Below are 13,972 nucleotides of genomic sequence, written 5' to 3'. Positions count from 1 at the left end.
TAATATTTTTGAGGTGGGTGGGCAGGTGGCCCCATCCTTCAACTGAGGGACGTGTCTTTCCACTAAATGTGGCCTCCACAGGTTCTATCTCCCCTTTGTTGGGTCTTTCAGCTAAAGTCCTCCCTGTTGGGTCTGAGGAATCTCTTGGGTCCCTGGCATCTGGGACTTTCTAGTGGCTACCGCCAGTTCCCCTCCGCACACTGTTGAACACCTACTTTCAAATTACTAACCCCTCTGTACTTCTTCCCCATTTCCTCCTTTATATGAACTGCCTCCCTTTTTCTTCTCCCTCCTCTTTCCCTCACAGATCCCTATCTCCCTCTACTTCCCAAAGAATAATCCAGAATTCCTCCTGTCACAAGGAAATGTGGGGACAAAGAGTGAAGCAGAAACTGAAGCAAAGGTCATCCAGAGACTGCCCCACCTAGGGATCTATCCCATCTGCTGACACCAAACCCAAACACTATTGTTGATGCCAAGAAGTGCTTACTGACAGGAGTCTGGTATAGCTGTGCCCTAAGAGGCTCTGCATAGCCAGAGCAATACAGACGCAGAGTGCACAGTCAAACATTGGAATGAGCGTGGGAACCCCAGTGGGGTAGTTAGGGCAAGGACTGTAGGAGCTGAAGGGGTTTGCATCCTCATAGGAAGAACAAGAATATCAACCAACCAGATGCACCAAAACTCCCAGAGACTAAACCACCAGCCAAAGTGTACACAGGGGTACCCATGGCTCCAACTGCATAGGTGCAGATGGCCTTATCTAATATCACTGGGAGGGGAGCCCCTTTGTCCTGTGGAGGCTTGATGGCCCAGGATAGGGGATGCTAGAGCAAAGAGGCAGGAGTGATTAAGTGGGTTGGGGAGCACCCTCATAAAGGCAGGGGCTAAGGAGTAGGGGATAAGGGGCTTGTAGAGAGGAACTGGGAAGGGGGTTAACATTTGAAATGTAAATAAATATAATAACCCATAAAAAGAAGAAAAATGGTGTTTAAAAACCCACATAAAATCTGTGAATTTTTATTTGCTTTAGGAATTCCAGGAATGTGAGGCTTTTGAGGTTGTTGAAGATAGATTGCTCTACCCTGGAAGACCCTCCGGAGGGCTATGGCTTTAGCTGTATTATGCCATGCTTTATCATGTTGGTACACAGCCAGGAGCTGTGCCACTCTTTGGTGTTGGCATAAGGCTCTTCACTTCTCCAGTGAGTTCTGCAGGGGGCAGCACAAAAGGAGTTAAAAATCTGGGCTTGAAAAAGTTAATACATTGTTCTGAGTGCCAAAGTGTTACAAAGTCATCTGTTCTAAAAGACGAATGTCAGGGAAAGTATTTATATGCATTATATGCTGGTTTTCGGGGTGTGGAGGACAGTGAAAAGGGACAAGCCTTTCCCTGAACTCACTACGCAGCCAAAGATAAACTTCAATTTCTGGTCTCTCTGCTTCTATCTCCCAAGTGCTAGGATTACAGGTTTCGCTTAACATTCTGTTGTATACAGCCCAATCCCAGAGAGTTTTGTATACATGCTAGGCACGCTACCAAATATGCTGCATCCCCAGCTCACACAGTATGTTTGAATTACAGTTAGTAGGAAAGACAAGAATAACAATAAATTGAAAAAAAAATTCTACCCAATTAGACAAGATGGATGAAGCAAAGAAGTGCAGACCGACAGGAGCCGGATGTAGATCACTCCTGAGAGACACAGCCAGAATACAGCAAATACAGAGGCGAATGCCAGCAGCAAACCACTGAACTGAGAATAGGACCCCCGTTGAAGGAATCAGAGAAAGAACTGGAAGAGCTTGAAGGGGCTCGAGACCCCATATGAACAACAATGCCAAGTAACCAGAGCTTCCAGGGACTAAGCCACTACCTAAAGACTATACATGGACTGACCCTGGACTCTGACCTCATAGGTAGCAATGAATATCCTAGTAAGAGCACCAGTGGAAGGGGAAGCCCTGGGTCCTGCCAAGACTGAACCCCCAGTGAACGAGATTGTTGGGGGGAGGGTGGCAATGGGGGGGAGGATGGGGAGGGGAACACCAATATAGAAGGGGAGTGGGAGGGGTTAAGGAGAATGTTGGCCCGGAAACCGGGAAGGGGAATAGCAATCGAAGTGTAAATAAGAAATACTCAAGTTAATAAAGATGGGGAAAAAAAAGGAAAAATTTAAAAAAAAAATGTCTAACTTCCCATGATGGGGGAAGGGAGGGATAACAGAATCTGATGAATCCCTTCAAGTGTGCCTTTGATGGTCAGTTAAAAGCACACAAGAATGATGGTAGTTAGGTCATTTTAGTGCCTGGTTAGTCAACCTCATAATTAAATAGAACAAAGGCCACCATGCTAATATATGAATAACTCCTCAGTTTCTATGTGAAACTATATTCATTCCTTTACTTATGTGAGCCTGTTCGGTGATCAGGATGCCCGAAGTGGATATGTGACTAAAATACACTTTGAAATTTAAAAATATAAACATGGCAAACAATAAATAAATAAATATTTTTGTCTAAATAATATATTTGCAAAGTTAACATCTGCATCCTCCTGACATGCTTACATACCAAACCACATGAGGAGAAGCACATATGTGGACATGGTTTATGCTTCTATTGGGCATATAAACCATTGAACTCCCAGAGGTGTACAAAGATGAGAATCTACAGGCCTGCAGTGTCCGTTCTTTTCCACTGAGGACAGAAGGAGCATGAAAGAACCAACAGGTTCTCCAGTGAGTGCAGCTCAGTGCCCTTGGTGCAACTTTTGCCCATTTGGGTTCCAATAACTTTGGAAGATGAGTTGACTTGTGAGGGTGCAGGTGTGACTCACATTTAGAGCGACCGGGAGTCGAGATGTTGGCCTTCTCGATGTCCTTCCTTTCTCCCCCTACCTCTGATCCATTGCCTTGACCACCAGAGTGGTCTTTGAAATCTAAATTGTATATTGGTAGGCCCTCTTCGAGGGCTTTCACATATGCCCCAGGAGTGTGAACTGTAACCACCTAGGTGAGCTCACGTGCTGTTACTGAAGGGAATATGCCATATGTACCTCAAGTCTCCATCGCTTCATGGCAGACATTCAGAGTGGAGATTAGAGTAGCTCTCGGCTTTGTCCTCTGCTTGAAATGTCATTTCTCCCTTTTGATTCAAAACAAATATTAGATGTGACCTCCACAGGAAAATTTTTTGGTTGACAATTCCAATTTAAATCAAATCCTCTTCATTTGATCATGAATTCCAAAAGTATTTTGACACCCGCCTTATGCCAACTTGGTTTATAGTCTAAGACTTCAACCTTGCACATATTAACTAAAAGTCCCACCTAGAGGCTACTTACTCCTCAGGGGGAGCGAGAGAGAATGAATAAAACCAGAAGACAGAAGATGGAAGAAAATGCGAGCCTGTTCAGTGTTTAGGATGCCCTCAGTACGGTGAGGAAAAGGATGCATGGGGATCTTGAAGCAGCAGTCCTGAGAAAGCAAAGACATGAGCTGGTCAATGTTCAGAGGAAGGGCCCTGCAAAATGAAGGGAAACAAGCCCCAAAGACTACAGCAAACTTATTTAGTCTAGAGTTTCGTGGTCTGGGTCTCCCATTTTATAGGATATATGTGAACTCTAGCATCTACTAGATATTGGTACACTAAAACTGAATCTGTTTAAACGCCTGTTTAAATACTCTGTTTCTCTCTTAAGAATAGATCATGCTAAAGGTATGGGGGTGGGGAACCCAATAGATCAGTTAATAAAATTCAAAATGTCTTAGAGAAGAGATAATGGGGTCCCTAATTATCTCTTTTGCAAGGTTACTGGAGTCTGGCCCATTGATTTCCTGTCCCTGTAGATTTGTCCTAATAAACCATTGGCTTCCTTGAAGGGAAAAACCAGTGGCCTTTTATTGTGTGTTATCCGAATTTCACAAAACAACAACAAAACACTGCCACACATGGTGGTATGCTAGACCTGCCTTTAATCTCAGCACTTAGGCACCGTGAGACATCTGGAATTCAAGAGCAGCCTTGGATACCCAGCAATTTCAAGCAAGTCAGCATAGGCTACATAGCATCTATCTATCTATCTATCTATCTATCTATCTATCTATCTACCTACCTACCTACCTACCTACCTACCCATCTATCTACCTATCTGTCTATGGTCTATCTCTGTGTGTGTGTTTCTCATACACACATACTTATGCAGACATAATTCTTAATCAATGTTTACTGAATTAATAAATCGAATGAGAACTTTTACAAAAACTGAACCCCAAAGAAGTCTAAACATCTTGCACATTGAAACATCCTACATAAAAGCCAACCTGAGTGAATTCTTAAAGATGAGAAGGATCCTATAGTTTTGATGTTGGCCCTCAATCTATCTACTAAAACTACAGAAAATGAAAATGGATCTCTGAGCCCGTCCTACAGACAAGGCCCGTGACCAGTGAAATGGTACAGGAAGTGCATGGAAACCGTGAAGCAGCAGCAGCAGCAGCAGCAGCAGCAGCAGCAGCAGCAGCAGCAGCAGCAGCAAGCCAGCCTCCACTGTATAGTGCTGAGGTCAAGTTGGAGGAAAGTGTAGGTGTCCTAATATACTGAGTTATTTTTTTGTTTTACTTTGGTTTTGTTGTTGCTTTCTTCATTTTTATTAATTTTTTCAGACATGGTCTCAATAGCACAAGCTGGCCTCCAACTTCCTATATAGCCAAGGATGACCTTAAGCTTTCCTGCTTCTTTCCTACTTTCCCACTCTCCTGCTTTTTCCTGCTTTCCTGCCCAAATTCTGAGATTACACGGAGGCACCATAGTGCCCAGCACACATAGTTTAATTCCGCTGATAGAACCCATTCTCCAAGTTTAACTGCTGAAACAATGCAAGTCTGAAACTTTTCTTTCTTTTTAAAAGAATTATACATTTATTTTATGTATGCGAATACACTGTTGCTCTCTTCAGTCTCACCAGAAGAGGGCATCAGATCTCACTACAGATGGTTGTGAGTCACTGTGTAGTTGGGGGAAATTGAACTCAGGACCCCTGGAAGAGCAGCAGTTAAATGCCCTTAGCCAGCTGAAGACAGAACCCTGACACAGATTCCTCTATCGTCTTCACAGGCTGCTTTCCTTGTATAGCCTCCAAGAAACAATCATTTCCTTGTCTGTTCCAGGTTCAGGGACCAGCCACCTTAACTGGACAGCCTGCAGAGGCAGGCTGAGTTCCTGTCGTGCTGACTTACGCTTCTCCCCTGCCCTTCCACTTGAAGGGTCCTATATTATTACTAGGCATATCCAAGAGATTCAGACAATCCCCCATTTTATTTATTATAATAAGAAGCCATATTATTAGCAACAGTCATGCCCTTTTGCAACCTAATGTCCTTTAAGGTCTGTAAAGTAGCACATTTACATGTCAGAGAAATGAGGGCATGGACACATGGAGGGGACATACTGTTCTTCTTATCTCTGTATGTATACGCATAGCATTGAAAGACACCTACATAAAGTCTTGACATTCATTGAAGAACAAATAACAAAAATAAAGTATCCAAGAAGAAATTTCAGAGTCTGGGACACTGCAGGTTGCTTGAGTTGCCCAACCAGAATGCAGTAGTGTAGCCACGTTTTAGCCCCCCGTGGGGGTGGCTTTGGTAGAGGAGGAGCAGAGGAGGCTTAGGAGGATTTGGCAGTAAAGGTCAAGGTAGGTAGAGGAGGTAGTGGCTTCTGGGAAAGAAGGGGTAGCTTCGGGGGACAAGGAGGTGGAGAGAGCTGAGGTGGAGATTTCCAATCTAGGGTCAACTGGGGTCAAGGTGGTGGCCAGAGGGGCAAGAGAGGAAACCAGTCAAGAAGATGTGATGGTGGCGCCCCATCGGCATGGAGGTGTATTTATCTGTCACAGAAAGGAGGATGCCCTTGTCACAAAGAATCTGGTCCCTGGAGAATCTGTGTATGGAGAATATTGAGTCTCTATTTCAGAAGGAGATAACAAAACTGGCAGCAACAATCCTGGGCAGTGTAGACCAGAGCCACATCAAGTCAAGGGCCAAGGTGTACCAACTACTTCAGACCCAGGCTCCCACGATACCGTCTGCCCAGATGATCTGATCTACATTGTTGAGCTCTCCCAGCACTCTGGCCGTGACCTCATCAACTTGACCAAGAAGAGGACCAACATTATTCCTGTAACTGAAGATGCTTGGCACCCACACAAATACCGCATGCTGATTGCAATGGTGGATGTCATCTTTGCTAATGTGGCCCAGCCAGGCCAAATCGGGATTATGGCCCTGAATGCCCACACCTTCCTGCAGAATGGAGGACACTTTGTGATTTCCATTAAGGCCAACTGCATTGACTCCACAACCTCAGAAGAACTGTGTCTGCATCTGAAGTGAAGAAGGTGCAGCAGGAGAGCATGGAGCCCCAGGAGTACTTGACGCTAGAGCCTTATGAACGAGACCCTGCTGTGGTTGTAACTTTGTACTGGCCACCTCCCAAGGCGAAGACCTGAAACTCAGCTGTTGGGCTGAAGAAATGTGAATTGCTACTCTTACACCAGTGACTTTTCACTTCTTTTGCGGATGGTTGTTTTGTTTTTGCTTTTTTATTAAAAGACTCATCTTTCAATAAAACAAGAAATCTTAGTATCAAACTATTAAATTAAGACTTCAAAAGAGTGAAAAATCTACAGTGTATCTGCATAAACAATCAAATATCTGATGCCTGTTCAGTTTCTATATTTTCGTGGACAGTATTTAGAAATGTTCATAAAACTTTACTAATATTTTAATGCCATTTGAATAACTTCATCTAATTAAAACAATATAAACTAAACATACACACATACAAAGCAGAGAGAGAAAATAGTGAATGAGTTGTTAATCATGTGCATTAAGTACGAAATGTTTTTTAACCTACCAGTCCCAAAAATCGATCCTTTTTGCTAATGAGAATACAAATGGTTCCTTTCCTAAGCTCATGATATCAGTTTAACTATCCTTTCTCTAAAACAACACAAAAATAATTGTTTCCAGTCTCTGGGTAATTTTACTCTAAAATTCTACTTTTATAAAAGTATAGAAATATGAAATGAGCTACAGATCACTGAATAATTATAAAAACAATTCTGAAGAAGACTCAGACATTCATATGTAAAACTGTTAGTTATGCTAAGATAGTATTTAAGTAAAATGCGTTGTAAATTCACTGATTTCAATTACATTAAAATATCCATATATCAAAAATATTGGAATAAAATATGCAATCACTTCTTGGGGTTTTTTTATTTTTTATTTTATATGCATTGGCGTTTTGACAGCACACATGTCTGTGTGAAGGTACCAAACCCCTGCAACTGGAGTAACCTGCAGTTGAGAGCTGCCATGTGGGTGCTGGGAATTGAACCCAGGTCTTCTGGAAGAGCAGCCTCTTAACCACTGAGCCATCTCCCCAGCCCCTATGCAATCACTTCTTAAAAGTGATAACTATGTCTTCTTTACCTTGCTTTCCTAATTTTCAAAGAAGCATAGCTTTTACTTTCATACATCCACACTTTTTAGAAATAATGCTATGAATTTTAATTGATAAGCCATATTTTTATCCAAATATTACCCTTTGCTGTCAATTTCTTCTCTTTGTACCCCAATCGAACATGGAGTATTAAAAACTGAAATTAAAATTTTAAACCAGTCCAAAAACTATGAGAAAAACAAAGAATCATATATGCATTATTCTGTTCGTTCATAACCTTAATTTATCAAAATACTAAGTATATATAACCTGTTTCATTTCTGATTCCTTATATAAGTCCTGAACAGACTCTCTAGTCCATGAATTTCCAAACTTAGTTTCTAGCTAGGCAGTAGCGAACATTTTCAAGGAAGAAAATGTAATGAATTATAAGTCTCACCTCCAACTCCCTGCTTCTCCACCTGAAACTTTCTACCCAACAAGTCTTTTTACATTCTTGTCTTCTTTTTATGTGTGACCCACTAGGTAAATTGGGATTTTGCAATTTCTGGTCCAACATAGGGTGGGATGTGATTTACTGGAAGGGCAGTAGGATGTAAGATACACACTGTATCCTGACTAAAATTCTGAAGACTTTATATCTACCAACAGACAAGTAATAGCCAATAGTTCCCTTGGGAAGAACAGGCCTCATGCATTAATTTTACCTTTTTAAGTCATTTTTCAAGCTTTAAGATTTGTTGAAATATATACTTTCTGTGATATTCAAGCAAGTAAATGCATATTTATTTTGTCCATGAAAATTAGCAAATCTTTATTTTCCTTCTGCCATGTTTAAATTCTAAAAAGAAAAGCCAGTAATCAAAGTCACTTTATTTCATTTTTTTCCTTTCATAAATCCATACTTTAAAAATAATACTATGAATTTTAATTGATAAGGAATATTTTTATCCAAATATTATATTTTGCTGTCAATTTCTTCTCCTTGTACCCATATTCTAACATATAATAATTAGATATTCTTCTTAATTTAAAACACAGAATAGGTGCTGGAAAGATGGTTCAGTGGTTAGAGCCTCTTGTTACTCTTAGAGAGGATCTGGATTCAATTCCTGGCACCCATAATGTGGCTCACAATCTTGTAGAACCCCAGTTCTGGGGGATCTGATCCCCCTTCTAATTTCCACTGGCCCTGCACACATGAGGGGCATACACATACATGTGAGCAAGCATATACATATAAAGTAGCTTTTTTTTATCTTTTATCTCCATGGTGGGATAATGCCTGATATGTTTTTAAATTGGACATTTTTTATTTACATTTCAAATGCTATCCCCTTTCCCGGTTTCCCATCCATAAACACCCTTGCCACCTCCCTCCCCTTCTTCTATGAAGGTGTTCCCCAACCTAACCACCCATCCCTTCCCACCTCCTCACCCTGGCATTCCCATACACTGGGGGGTCCAGCTTTGGAGCCATGGGTCTGTCCATGTGTACTATTTGGATGGTGGTTTAGTCCCTGGGAGCTCTGGTTGGTTGGTACTGTTGTTCTTGTGGGGTTGCAAGCCCCTTCACCTCCTTCAATCCTTTCTCTAATTCCTCTAATGGGAACCCCATTCTCAGTTCAATGGTTGGTTGCAAGCATTCGCCTCTGTATTTGCCATGCTGTGGCAGAGCCTCTGAGGAGACAGTTATATCAGGCTCCTGTCAGCATACACCCCTTGGCATCAGCAATATTGTCTGGGTTTGGTGGCTGTATGTATATGGGCTGGATCCCCTGGTGAGGCAGGCTCTGAATGCCTTTCCTTCAGTCTCTGCTCCAAACTTTGTCTCCATATCTCCTCCTATAAATATTTGTGTTCCCCCTTCTAAGAAGGACTGAAGCATCCACACTTTGGTCATCCTTCTTCTTGAGCTTCATGTGGTCTGTGGATTGTATCTTGAGTAACTCGAGCTTTTGGGCTAAAATCCACTTATCAGTGACTGCATACCATGTATGCTTTTTTATGATAGGGTTACCTCACTCAGGATGATATTTTCTCGTTCCATCCATTTGTCTTATGAATTTCATGAAGTCATTGTTTTTGATAGCTGAGTAGTACTCCATTGTTAGATGTACCACATTTTCTGCATCCATAGTTTTTGAAAAAAATACCTTTAAAAACAAATAGTAAACACAATCTATTCTAATAGAGCCATACCAGGAGGTAAACATACTCTCTTTTCTTTGAGTCCTTAGTTATTTTTCTCCTACTTTTAAAGAATCCATACTTCTTCTTGTTCCTCACTTTGATGCACCCTCCTGAAACACAGATTTTCATAGTGCCAATCCCAGGAATACTGTATGTGTAACACTGGTATGTCGGAAGGCTCCTTAGAGCAAGGCAGCATACTTTTGCATGTTGTATTACACTTATTCCCATTCAGGTGTTAACAGGAAGACGGGAAAGTACTGACTACACTAGAATGTCTCAAACGTAAGTACACTGTGAGGAAGGATAGTGACAGCAAAGACAATTTCCATCACTCCACCTAGACCTTAACCAACTGACGATGTTACTAAGCAAAATCATGTGGATACTTAGCTCTGGCTCATTAGTGAGAATCACTTCCAGGTATCAGAAGTTTGGATTTCTGGAAAACAACTTTTGCTCACAGCATTTTGAGCTAAAATTGAAAAATCAAGCATTTGAGGGCAGGAAGTAAAAGTTAAGTCAGTTTTTGTTGGTTTGTATACTATTAAAAACCTAAGTTTTTCCTTCAGGTTATAAATTAAATTTGAGTTAAATTTATAGTCCAAGATTGTGATGACTTTAGAAGCCACAATGAAGAATGAAATGGAGACCATTATATTGAGATAAACAAACTTCACAGATAACAGCAGATGTTTTTACCTCTTACATGGAAATCAAAGCTTATTATACATACATTAATGTGATATATACAACATATTATACATACATACGTATGTGTGCGTGTTTGTGTATATTTATATATTATCCTAACACAGATTGTTAGGATTCCATGAGAGCATTAGTGCTGTCATCCTGTAGCCCTTAAAATATTTCTATCTCCTCTTATATGATAATCCCTAAGCCTTGCGTGTAGGATATTGTACAAGCGTCAGTTGGTATTAATCACTCCATGATCATCTAACCTCTCCTGCTGAACTAGTTACTTGTGCACCAACTGTGTGTGTGTGTCTGTGTGTGTGTGTGTGTGTGTGTGTATCTATATGATGTAGATATGATATGTGTGAGTACAGGATGAAACTAAAAAGAGGATTATAAGAGGATTACATGGTTAAAAAGGACTAATGTTGATAAGTGGCAGTAATGAAGATAGGAGAATGATCACAAGCACATGATCCTTATGCATGAAAATGCTCTGATGAAACCCATTGCTTTCTACAGCATATTTATGGTAATAAATTATAGGTGAAGATATACCAAAAAACTGTGTTGAAGGCATAACATTGTGCTATTGGTATCCAGAACTCAGGATACAAAAGCAGGATTGTGAACTCCAGACCAGTTTGCTCAACTTAGCAAAAGCCTAACAAGAGAGCTGATAAGTAGATGATAGCTAGCTAGATAGACAGACAGACAGAGAGTCAGTCAGACAGTCAGACAAACAGATAGATAGATAGATGATAGATAGATAGATAGATAGATAGATAGATAGATAGATAGATAGATGATACATAGATGATAGATAGATAGATAGATAGATAGATAGATAGATAGATAGATAGATAGATAGATAGATGATACATAGATGATACATAGATGATAGATAGACAGACAGACAGACAGATAGATTATGAATAGAGGAGAGAGAGCAGGCAGTATGTAGTGGCATAAATGAATAGGTATATACAATATTTTTGACTTATGGTTTCTGAGTGCATCATAAACAAAATACTCCCGCATGAAAAAGAAATAGGAATGCCCATACTCAAAATGCTTGGGAAACATTCATGGCACTCATCAATGACCAGGTTAAATCTTATGAAACTCAGGTGACACTGAATTCTTCACATTTGATAAAATCCACAGAAACCATGATAGTAAAATTGACTGTTTAACTACAATTTTAATAATACACCACGGGGTTGGGGATTTAGCTCAGTGGTAGAGCGCTTGCCTAGCAAGCGCAAGGCCCTGGGTTCGGTCCCCAGCTCCGGAAAAAAAAACAAACAAACAAACAAAAAAACCAACAAAAAAATAATACACCACATTACATGAATTGTTACCTATAGCTGAGAAATAATTTAAGATAATGTAGCAAGAATCTTTACATTCATGTGAATATATTTATCTTTATAGTCACAGAAGTATTACTCTCTAACTCATCAGACAAGAAGAAATTTTTCTCCCAGACATTAGCTACTACAGTAGGTCAGCATGGAGTGTTCTGTACCAGTTGACATACTTACTATACCATATTCCTAAGGATTAAGGAACATCATAGAAGAGAAGAAGAAATATTTTTTGGATGCAGCAAACTTTGTTGATGGTATTTAAGAGAGTAGGGAGGGCTCCTTAGACCCCTCCTGTTATTTTGGGGTTGGAGACGGAAATTGTGAGCAAGATGCTCAGTGTTGGGGGTCAAGTTGGGATGGGAACTCCTCAACAGCTGAAGACCTCTCTCTTGCTCTCAGTATCCTTACTGGGGTGGGGTGGGTGGTCCAGGTTTCTTATTCCTTGGAAGCCATGTAGGCCATGAGGTCCACCACCCTGTTGCTGTAATCATATTCATGGTCCTCCCAGGAAATGAGCTTTAAAAGTTGTCATTGAGAACAATGCCAGCCCCAGCATCAAAGGTGGAAGAGTGGGAGTTCCTCTTGAAGTCATCGGGGACAACCTAGTCCTCAATGAAGCCCAGGATGCCCTTTAGTGGGCCCTCAGATACCGGATTTACCACTTTCTTGATGTCATCATACTTGGCAGGTTTCTCGGGCAGCATGTCAGATCTACAATGGATATATTGGGGGTAGGAATATGGAAGGCCATGCCAGTGAGCTTCCCATTCAGTTCTAGGATGGCCTTGCCCACAGCCTTGGCAGCACCAGTGGACGAATGGATGATGTTCTGGGCTGCCCCATGGCCATCAGGCCACAGCTTTCCAGAGGAGCCATTCACACACAGTCTTCTGAGTGGCAGTGATGGCGTGGACTATGGTCATGAGCCCTTTCATGATGCCAAAGTTGTCACAGATGACCTTGGCCAGGGCGGCTAAGAAGTTGGTGTGCCGGATGCATTGCTGACAATCTTGAGTGAATTGTCATATTTCTCATGGTTCATACACACCACAAACATGGGGGAAATGGCCAAAGGGGCAGAGATGAAGACATTTTTGACTTCACCATTCAAGTGAGCCCCAGCCTTCTCCATGGTGGTGAAGACGCCAGTAGACTCAATGACACACTCAGCACCACCATCAACCCATTTGATGTTAGGAGGACCTCACTCCTGTAAGATGGTGATGGACTTCCTATTGATTCCAAGCTTCCCATTCTCAGCCTTGACTGTGCCTTTGAATTTGCCATGGGTAGAGTCATACTGGATCATGTAGACCATGTAGTTGAGGTCATTGAAGGGGTCTTACCAGATGCAGAGAAGGTGGCCCTGGTAACCAGGTGTCCAATACAGCCAAATTAGTTCACACCAACCTTCATCATCTTGCCTATGGGACAAGGCAGACACTTCATGAGAAGATGTGACTGTCTCTGGAACAGGGAGGAACAGAGATGAGAAGAAATATTTTAAGAGCCATAGGATGATAGAACTACTGAACTCATGAAATCCCAGCAATGTGGTTGTCTAAACAAGACCTGCATAATGACAACTTCATGTCAATATAGATGAAGGAAATTTCACAAGCTTCTAGATGAAGAGCAATAGGGAATTAATGGCTGCTAAGAGATGGAAAATCAGTCTTTGGGAATGAACCCTCTGATAGGTTACCTAATCCCAGATGGCCTTCCCTAGATACATGCACATAAGAAAAACTACAAAACACTAAATGGGATCTATTGGTAGTATGTGTGTGCATGTACATATACATATAACAACAATAATTATATAAGAAAGTATGAACTGAGAGAAAGTAGGACAAAAACAGGGGAAATTGGGCAGGAAGATGGAAGGGAGGAAAGAACTTACATTTAAGAGTCTCCAAAACTGACAAACTGAAAAATAAATTAGTATAAAAGTGTTTTATTTTATTAACAGATAATACACATGTAACTGTGAATATAAACATTTTAAATTAAAATTTTAAACACCTCTAAATATTTAATAGTTTTCAGGATTTTACATTCATGTATTTAAGCACTTGTGTACAATAATAATAACTGAATGACAATATATCTAAGTTGGCATTTTAATACTATGGCTATAGGAAGTATATATTAACATATTTAAAAATAATTTATATTTTATTGAAAATAATCAAAGCAAAGAATACAAAGGAAACTTTCCAATTACTGTGATAACTT

At 40.7% G+C, this 13,972-nt stretch overlaps 1 pseudogene; it reads left to right on the top strand.

The window, feature by feature from the left end:
- The window catches only part of Fbl-ps1 (fibrillarin, pseudogene 1), a 91,023-nt pseudogene extending 84,513 nt beyond the window's left edge, over window positions 1–6,510 (top strand).
- The last annotated feature ends 7,462 nt before the right edge of the window (window positions 6,511–13,972 follow it).

The sequence above is a fragment of the Rattus norvegicus genome, chromosome 2 (genome assembly GCF_036323735.1).
Source record: "Rattus norvegicus strain BN/NHsdMcwi chromosome 2, GRCr8, whole genome shotgun sequence".
Classification (NCBI taxonomy): domain Eukaryota; kingdom Metazoa; phylum Chordata; class Mammalia; order Rodentia; family Muridae; genus Rattus; species Rattus norvegicus.
Note: the sequence above shows the minus strand (reverse complement) of the source record. Positions and strands in the feature narration are given on the sequence as shown.